Source organism: Silene latifolia, chromosome 9, assembly GCF_048544455.1.
Source record: "Silene latifolia isolate original U9 population chromosome 9, ASM4854445v1, whole genome shotgun sequence".
NCBI lineage: Eukaryota > Viridiplantae > Streptophyta > Magnoliopsida > Caryophyllales > Caryophyllaceae > Silene > Silene latifolia.
In genome coordinates, this window is record NC_133534.1 from 12,662,371 (window position 1) to 12,672,913 (window position 10,543).

At 41.7% G+C, this 10,543-nt stretch overlaps 1 non-coding gene across 1 annotated transcript; it reads right to left on the reverse strand.

Moving 5' to 3' along the window:
* Positions 1-398: 398 nt before the first annotated feature.
* Positions 399-505, reverse strand: LOC141603126 (small nucleolar RNA R71). Its single transcript, XR_012525022.1, has one exon. It is a non-coding gene; the product is annotated as a small nucleolar RNA R71 (small nucleolar RNA).
* Between the last annotated feature and the right edge of the window lie 10,038 nt (positions 506-10,543).

Sequence of the window (10,543 nt, forward strand, 5' to 3'; positions counted from 1 at the left end):
AAAATCCAACACAAAATCAACCCACAATGCCTAAATTTTCATCACATTCCGTACCCATCGAGGAGAACCTACCCAATGGTACTCCCACACCACAACACTTAACCGAAAATTTTATTGCCAAATCCGCGTTTATCCAATTAGTCGAAAGAAGCCAATTTGGGGGGATGCCTAGTGAAGATCCTCACTCTCACATGGAGACTTTTTGTGACTATTGTGATGCAATTTCTCAAACCGGTGTAACTCAAGACCAAATCCGATGGGTCTTATTTGCTTTTTCTCTAATTGGCACCGCGAAACAATGGTTGAAAGGCCTTGATAAGGCTACTCTCGGAATTGATTCTTGGAAGAAGTTGGCTCTAGCTTTCTACAAAAAGTTCTATCCACCGGAAAAGACTAACATGCTAAGAGCTCAAATTACGGGCTATAAGCAAATAGATGAAGAATCTTTGTATGAAGCTTGGGAGCGATTCAAAGGAATTTGCCGCTCATGTCCTCATCATGGACTTAGCGAGTGGTTCTTGGTACAACAATTTTGGAACGGTCTTTATGAAGACTCAAGAAACATTCTCAACATGGGATCAAATGGAATGTTCACCGAAGTTGATGACAATCAAACTTGGAACAAAATTGAGGAAATTGCGGTCCATAACTCACAATATAGTAGACCTCGCAAGGCTACTAGAGGAGGAAAACATGAAGTGGACTCTATTACTCAATTGGGTGCTCAACTTAGTGCTCACATTGATACCATCAATTTGAAGTTTGAAAAAGCTATGGCTAGACTTGAAGAAGCCTCAAAATCACCAAAGCATCATGTTAATGCCATGACGGCATCTTCATCAATCCCAAGTGGGATATATGAGAATTGTGGAACTTTGGGACATGACCAAAGTGAATGTAGGGGAACAAATGAACAAGTGAATGCTTTCCAAGCATACAAGAGTGGTACCCCTTATTTAAACTATTATAATAAAAACACCAAATTCCATCCAAATCTCTCATACAAAAGCCAAAATGTTCAAAACCCTCAACCGACATACACCCCACCCCCCATGAGAAAGCAAAATCAAAGACCCTTTTTGTGGACAAGGCCCTCGGGAACTGCGTCCGCGAGATCCACACCAGGCATAATCGACTCGAGGTTCTTTCGAATCGAATTAAGACATATTAGAGTCGCCACCAAGTTTTTTGGGAACTTGGAACCGTTCAAGTCAACTTTACACCTTTCATCGAAAAGCATAAAGCCAATCGACTACGAGTGATTAAAGATAAAGACTTGTACCCTATATCACTCGATTTGAATGACTCTCGTAATCCAATGGTATTTAGACGGATCCACAAACCATAGATCTTGAGTAAGGGGTGAGGGTACGTGTTGGGAAGCCCATAAGGACACCCAACCCCGCCCGTCAATAACGGCCTCTACTAAGTCAAGTGTCAGAGTTCAAATAAGGTCATAGCTACTACGATGTATGATATGCAAACGTTGTTTTAACCCTATCATGTGACAACAATTTCTATGTCGTTTTAGATGCAACTAAACTAACTTTGTCAAAGTTGTAATTTAGCATGTGGGTTGATTGATCTAACAACATACAAAACAAAGCAAACAAGGCTTAAGGGGGAAAGGGGGAGCCGTTGGGATCTACCTATTACAAACCAGGCATTTCATGCCGACACAACAACAAATTAAAGATACAACTCGATCTAAATACAATTGCTACATACGTAACCATAAACGACAACACACGCGGCCGTTTGGCCTAGAAAACCGTGCACATGAGGGGTGGCCCACGGCTCACAGGACCCACGGCCTTGGGTCACTCCTCGTAATGCGTGCTCGCGCTTAATCTCATCGAATTAGACATAGGGCTACGCACCAAAGCATGCATTAGCATAAACCGGGCCATGTTGCTTTAGACAACATGCGGTTTACTACGCTCCTACAAGCATTGGGGAATAACCGTCTAACCAAACAAGACTAAGGTTTTTAGAAAAGGTTTTGACTCAATGAAAGTAAAACAAACTTGAAAGATTACAACTCGATAAACAAAGGATAAATTACAAACTAACAAACGACAAAGAACAAAAAATAAGAAACAAGCGAGACAAAGAAAGGCGTGGCCAACCCCACGGCCTAAAGCCACGGTTGCCCTAATTCCTAAGTCGGGTTCATTAGTTAGATGGATTTGCAAAGCGATACAGGAGATGCATTAGAAAACGACGATAAAAAAAGGTCAGAAAGCCTCGCTTAAAATCAAGTGTTTCACACGGCCCAAAGGGGTTGAATAGGTCAAATTCGCTAATTAATTTAACTCATCGAGTGTCAATAAGAAGGTGCTAATCACGCACTCTTATACTAGCGAGAAATTAGGTGAAAGAGAGAGATGCGTTCAATTATTTACAGAATTGTTAGTTGATTTTTAAAGCTACGTCGAAGCCACCTATCGTGTCTAGTTAGGTTATTAAATTAAATTAAAGTTATCTAAATATGTCGTAGGTTAACAATCAGAGGTTAAACTAACATACAACGGGTCCTAGGGTATGTCGATTTGGCCGAAACAAAAAGGGGGTCGAAAGCGAAGAACGAAGTTAGACAATTGTTTTATTTATGCCCTACCTTGAACACGAGGATATGTAAATGAGACGGGGGTGTACGACCGACAGAAGTAGCGGTTTCTTTTCCCATCTCAAGTCAACGCGGGTGTTCATGGTGGTACTTTAACTCATACTCGGACTAACTAGTTTCATAGTTAAATTAAAACAATCGATAAACAAAACGAAAACAAACAAGAAAACAAACTATAAGAAGAGCATAAGAAAACGAAATAAAAAGAGGAAAGAGAAGGGGATTTGATGCACCCTCAACCTACATGTATCGTTGACACCGTCTTGGGTCGTAATCGATGGTAGATTTTATCTCGAGAGGCCGTCGTCGACGAAGAATAAAGCAAACACGCGTTTTGGAAACTTTCTGGACAGCGATTTTCAAACAGTGATATCTCCCTCGTTTCACGACAAAAATTCGATTTAAAAGATGTTTTGGAAACTAGAAAGAGAGGAGAACAAGGATCTTAAAGCAACCCCTGCTCGTTTTGGGTTATTGAGCACGAAAAATGAGCACAAACAGAACTGGACAGACAAGAAGAAACCGCGAAAACAGAGTGTTATTTCACTCTGTTTTTCGAGGGATTTCGTGTACTCTCAAGGGCAATTTGGCTCGTAAATCTTTGTCTAATGTGTAGATGGATGTTATGTCGTTAATTAGGAACAAGAAACTCGAGTTTTGATGGAGATTTGATGGAGGAACGAATGAGTTTTCGAAGAGGACACACAAACAGTTTCAGTTTGTGTGTCGGTTTGGTTTAGGGTTTTTGAAGGATGTTTAGGGTTTGTTTCTGAGGTTTAAAGCTTGTGAGTGATGGTTGGATGTATGGAGAACTTAGAGAAATGAATGTATGGTGAAGGGGTGGTATTTATAAGGAGTTAAAGTAGGTTAAAAGAGAGGGAGGGGCAATCGGGCTTTATCCCGTATGGCTGCTGTCCATCGGTTTTTGGGAGGGTTTGAGAGGGGTTTTCTTGGTGATTAAGCTAGGATAATATGGGTAGGATACTAGGGTATGGGTTAGGGTTAATGGGTACGGGTCTTGGTAGTGTTTGGAGCGGGTTTTGGGCTCGGGATTGAGCTGCCAAAACAGGGGGGCTGCTCGTTTGTTGCGGGCTGTTTGGGGGTGATTGGGACGAGAATTTTGGGCCGTGGATAGGGGGTTCGAACAAGGGTGGAAGGGGTACTGGCTTAGGTTGGTTAGTGTACTCGAGATTCGTGCCAATTCGTAAAGGAAACGGGCTCAAAAACCGAGCTAAAATCGAGCTCAAAAACAAGTGTTCAAAACGAGTTTTCTTCGCTTTTAAAAAATCGATTTTTCAAATCAATTAACACATTAAAATAAATGACTTTTCAAATCAAATATACTCATAAAATGATTTTTCAAATCAATTATTTATTTTATTTTCAATAAAACAAACTTGGGAAAATAAATTCAAAATAAAATGAAATAAATTGAATTTACCTAAAAAACCATAATTTAAATATCATTTAAATTAATAAAATGAACTCACTTAAAAAAACATTAATTTAAATATCATTTAAATTAATAAAATACTTCATCGACGACGCCCATTCTACATCGTAAAACGAGCTCCAAATAATGACAATGACAACTAAAGAATACATGTGTCCTATCATCATCGGGTGTTTGTCGGGTTCTCTATAAATTCCAATATCGACGGATACGGGTATCTACAGAGCCCCCACTTTGACTGAGGCTTGGACAAGGCGAAAGTCAAAGTATACCCGAGGTACCTTTCGACCTGAGGATTCTTCGGGTCGTTTATAGTCCATTAGACTTGCGTATATAAGCTTGCCAGCCATAAGAAGAGATCATACCTGAAACTTCGTTGGGGATTGACTCTTGCTTCTGTTGTGTCAAATTATCGTCATTGGTCGTCGACCCATAAATTGCATATATGGTGGATTGAGCCTTATCCTTAGGCGCCTACGTATCCGTTTCTGACGGAATCAAACCCGCGTCGTAGTTCGACAACTGCTGACACATGCCCAAAGTTTATCATCTGCTGGCGTATGTCCAAAATTCATCATCTGCTGACATTTGCCCAATGCTTATCATCTGCTGGCAGGTGCCCAAATGGGACGGGACTTTCCAAGGAGGTTGCCGCCGCTTTCATCATTTGCTTTCAGCTACGGAATTCTTCCATTTCATACTCTTGTATCGAATTGAATTCTGAGTGGATGTCATCCATTTCATCTTGATAATGGTCTCTGAAGCCAACGGCTTCAGAGCCCCCAGTTTGTGATGGCTCTAAAGTCGAAGACTTTAGAGCCCCCAGTTGAAGCATATCCTGCTATATTTGCAACGTAGAAAATATACGAGCAATAATCATCACAAAAGCACATTTGGATCATCAATCTTGAAATTGGATCATTTGAAATACTGGGTCATCGACCCGAAAATTGAATTTGAAAATTTTGAATAATTGGGCCATCGACCCGACGTTTGAATTTGACATCACTTGGTATGTTGGGCCAACGACCCTTCAAAAATTGAATTTGAAAATTTTGAAAAATTGGGCCATCGACCCGAAAAGATTCTACTACTTGGATCATCTATCCACAATGTTTAAAAAGTTTTTGAAATTTTGAAATTTTGAAATTTTTGAAATCGAACCTTGACGGAAATCGAACCTTGACGGGTGAGCATGAAATACGACACAGACACTCTGTATGACTCGTAAACAACGTGGGCGTAGCCCGCTACCGCAAAACAAAAGAGGAAAATAAAACCGTAAGTGTGCACGGGTTTTAATTCAATTATTAACTTGTTGGGGGTAGAAATGTAAATAGGCCATTCTGGCGCCCAAAAAACGGCAAATGGGAATCACAAGGCCATCGGACTTGAGACAGAGATATCGTATGGTATGGGCGTGCTCCCAAGGGCACATGGGAATCAAGATCACTTGGCATTGACAAGGTGGATTAAAATCACAGAGCAACAACGTTGGCATCGCCTGACACTAAACACAGACTGATCTTATGAAAGCATTTAGACATCACACATCACTCTTGTTGGGAACATTCTGTCACTCTTCTCCTCGCCTCCTTTCTTTTCAGCGAGTTTTCATCATTTCTTGCCACCGCCTTCTTTCTTTTCAGCGGGCTCTTACTATTTTTCTTCCACGCCTTCTTTCTTTTCAGCGGGTTTTTCATATTTTCTGTTCCCAACACAAACCCACATCTATGTGACTCAGCATCTTTGCCTAAACCGCTAGATAAAGCTCATTCTGAGACTTGATACTATTCATCTGAACCCATATCCTTATCCTAGCCTACATTGAGTGCTAAGACCGACTCAAACAAAGGTGGCTTCATTTGGACTTAGTAAAGACCCGTAAGAAACCGACAAGATGACAACTTGGTTGATGAGTGGATTGAATCCCTTATTCTGAAGGATTGCCTACGTATTCGCGTGGAGCGAAATCAAATCCGACGTAGTTCGATCGAAGTGCATTAAATTGGCATTTTGATTGTGTGTACACACTCGAAGGTTTCACCTAACGTATCATGTCGTATCCCATTCTAGCCTGTAAAGTACTGTTAAATCCCGTGTCTAGGGTTGATACAAAAGGCTTGGATCTTTTGGGATGTGGAGCTTGGTAAAAATAGGTTTGAAAGGTAAACCATCATTCTGAAGGTTCGTTTTGTGGTGCTAAGGCCAAGGGCTATGGCTTATAACGTGGTTGGAAATGGTGTCTCAGATTTGATGAAACCCGAGTACAAATGGTTGGAAAATGATGTGGGTTCAAATTTCCATGTCTGGATCCTAAAGGCTAGGTATAACAACACAAGCGGAATGATTCTCAAAATTCCCGACTATACCCTTGTAACTGTCTCAGGAAGGACTTAGGGGTAAAGAGGTTACTACTTAAGCTTTTGGGCTTCGCCCATTGAACTTCAACTATGGGTACTTGACTTGACTTCTGGCTTCCGTAACTTCGACATTCAACCAAAAACCTTTTGCAATAACTTCAACATCTTTTTTTCTTTTTCTTTCATCTTTTTTTCATTTTTTTTTCATTTTTTTTCATTTTTCCAATTTTTCTCTTTTTCTCATTTTTCATTCTTTTTCATCTTTTTTCTCTCTTTGAAAATGATCTTCTATTCATTCTCTTAGTCATAAATGGATACACCTTGAAAACTGGGCTTCGCCAACTAATTTGGGTAAGAACTAACAATTCCTTGTTAGAACGGGTTGATATCTTCTCTCTTCGAGATGGGATGATTTTGTTGGGGAAAAGGCTTGCCTTCCATCATCGATAGGGGAAACAAGGAGCTAGTCCGGGTTTGTCATAGAATCATCTAAAAGCTTGTCACAAACATTGGTTCATATGGAGGTTTTCTACCACCAGACATGGAATAGGTAAAGGAATCAAACACGGAATCCTATTGTACCTTACATTTTGAAACGGGACATATTTCTACCCCAGGGATTCCTTTGAGTGTGTTGTGCGTTTTATCATGTTTCGGAATGATTGAGGATTGGAAACAAGACATATTTGGAAACGAAACTGCAACTTTTTTATTGGAATGGCAAAAGCTTAACAGACTCGAAAGAACGATTCCTAGGACACACCCTAGGTCATCGCGGAACAAACGACTCAACTTCAGGAAAAGAAAGTCCTAGACTCGACTCGACTAAGATAAGAAAACAGATCCGACTCATAATTTTCAAATCTGGTCATGAGCTTTCCCTTGTTGAGCTGTCAACTTAGATGCTTGGCTCTGGTCCTTGATCCCTTTGATGGTCTGCCTCCATCCCGAGGTAATCCTCTGAGGATCTACGCCAGTGATGAAGGTTGGTGAATCGAATTGTCTTTTATTAACTTCGTTAATGAGAGGAGTACATTCTAGAGCAAGATTCCCGACTTGAATTTCATTCTTCGGGTTTGGCAAGAATTCAAAGAAATCCACAAATATTTTCCTGATAAACACCCCTTTCAAGTGACATGGGCGGATAAGATGGGAATAATCGACATTGTCTTCGACATAAACAAAGTTGGCGTGATCGGCAAATGGATTGGTGATGTTATTGGGTTTGACAGCTGGGATTGGGAGTGTTCCATTCTCAATCATGTCTTGAATTTCGTGCTTTAGTCGATAGCACCTTTCAGTAGCGTGTCCCTTCCCTTGATGAAAGGCACAGTAGGCATTTGGTTTATACCATTTACCTTGTTGATCCGCGGGAGGGTCCGGAGTTGGACCAATAGGCTTCAGCTTTCCTTGGGCTATGAGCCTTTGGAGAGCATAGGCGTAAGTGCACCCGATATCGGTGAATACCCTCGGAGCTTGGCGCGGAGGCCTTTTTGACTGTCCATCTAAGAGATTGATAGTTTCAACAAAGTGGGCCGCTGCGGGTGCTTTTGCTTTAGATGACGAGGCCCCTTGGTATCCCTTTGGCTTCTCAGCTTCAGCAATTCGGACATCGTCCTCTACCTTTATCCCGATCCTTATCAATTCTTTGAAAGAACCAAAGTTCTTGTATTTCAGAGCATTGCGGTAAACAGGTCGTAAATTCTTCACGAACTTATCTACCATTTCAACTTCATCAGGCTTCTTAGCTAGTTTTACGCTTTCAGCGCGCCATCTTGCGAGGAATTCAGTAAAGCCCTCCTTCTCCTTTTGTGTCATAACCTCCAAAGTTCTTATGTTGGTTTGAATCTCAACATTGTCAGCATAGTGCTTACAGAACTCCACCGTAATATCTTCGAAAGTGGGGAAGTTCTTAAGGTCAAGATTGTAGAACCACGCCTTCGGGTGTTCTCCCAGAGATTGGGCGAAAATTTCAGAGAGCATATCAGCAGGTACTCCCTTCAGTGCCAAGTACCCTTTATAGGCCTTAACATGGTGGACTGGATCTTCGGTGCCCTTGAACTTTGGGATGTCAGTGAGTACCATGTTCGTGGGCAGCTTATCCTGAACCGGGGCGTAGGCCCTAGCATTCTCATAGTGGATGTTCTTCCCCTGGGAGAGCTTTAAACGGTCTTCGATGAACTTGAACCGTTTCTCCAGATCAGTTAGTGGTGGAGGGGGTGGAGGTGAATCTTCACTCAGCTTAGATTCGATTGCATCCATTCTAGTCATCATGAGGTTCACGGCCTCAGTAAGCTTGTTAACGGCATCTTCCATTGCTTGACGTCGGGTTTTTGGCGGCCTTTCTACAAGAAAACCCCGTACTGAGTCAATATTTAAAGTAAAAGCCCCTGCACACTTAAGGACTCGACCCCAACTTGACTCGAACAAAGACTTGACTTGAGATTGATTAACAAGGATTCGACTCACGGTTTGATTTAGACATCGGTTCATTTTAGACTCGACAAAACGACATGACTCAAACTGTCATAACTCGATTCTAAACTGGACTTGGTGTGACTAAACCCGTGATTGGACTAACATAGCCCATAGGTTCGAGTGAAAATGTCCTAAAGGGCCTAGCTTGGACGTTTTTTGTGGACTATCCTAGACCAAAAGGTCGACCAACATGACTCGAAGCCCAAGAGGTGAGCTTGGGTGACCCAACAAGGTCGTGTTCTAGACTCTTAGAACAGAACACACCTGGCCTAACACGGCCATGACCCGGACACGACTCGACGCATTTCATGCTTGGTTGAGGTTCGAGAAACATTTTGGATTGATTTCGAAAAAAGGAGGTTTGATTTGAAAAATGAGATTTGAAATGGGCAGCATGCCGGCTATAAAAGCTTGTTTTGGGCCGAAATTTCTAGTCCTATTTGGGCAGCGTTCCGCGTTTTTAAAACCATGCTATTTTGAAAATTAGTTGTTCAAAGTTCGGTTTTGAAAAGGACATGGGAATTTTCGAAAATAAAGACTCGGGAAAACACATTGCACATTGTCATTCTCATGTTATAAGGATGTATGCTCCTAGACACCTCTAAGTCTCGGCAAGTCTTCTATAAGAAGGTCTATGCCCTCCATCCTTTTGCGGTCTTATAGAGCAAGGTGTCTTAAGGTAAAGTACCTAGAAGATCGTCCCCACTCCCAAGAACCACGCGAGGCGAAGTGGAAGCGAGCAATGTGCAGCTTCCCGGCATAGTGGGAACGTCGCCCCCACGCATCACGAAGAAACATTTGGGACGGCCCGGCAAGTCCTTAAGGGTTTATGCATGAATCGTAGCACTATGAGTAATGTTTTACTTTCCAACACTTTCTTTTCAAGTTTCACCTCGGAGGAAAAGACCCTAGAAAAACAGTGTAACTAGTCCTCTTTTCCCAGTGGAGTCGCCAAATCGTGGACAAGGCCCTCGGGAAGCTGCGTCCGCGGGATCCACACAGGCATAATCGACTCGAGGTTCTTTCGAATCGAATTAAGACATATTAGAGTCGCCACCAAGTTTTTTGGGAACTTGGAACCGTTCAAGTCAACTTTACACCTTTCATCGAAAAGCATAAAGCCAATCGACTACGAGTGATTAAAGATAAAGACTTGTACCCTATATCACTCGATTTGAATGACTCTCGTAATCCAATGGTATTTAGACGGATCCACAAACCATAGATCTTGAGTAAGGGGTGAGGGTACGTGTTGGGAAGCCCATAAGGACACCCAACCCCGCCCGTCAATAACGGCCTCTACTAAGTCAAGTGTCAGAGTTCAAACAAGGTCATAGCTACTACGATGTATGATATGCAAACGTTGTTTTAACCCTATCATGTGACAACAATTTCTATGTCGTTTTAGATGCAACTAAACTAACTTTGTCAAAGTTGTAATTTAGCATGTGGGTTGATTGATCTAACAACATACAAAACAAAGCAAACAAGGCTTAAGGGGGAAAGGGGGAGCCGTTGGGATCTACCTATTACAAACCAGGCATTTCATGCCGACACAACAACAAATTAAAGATACAACTCGATCTAAATACAATTGCTACATACGTAACCATAAACGAC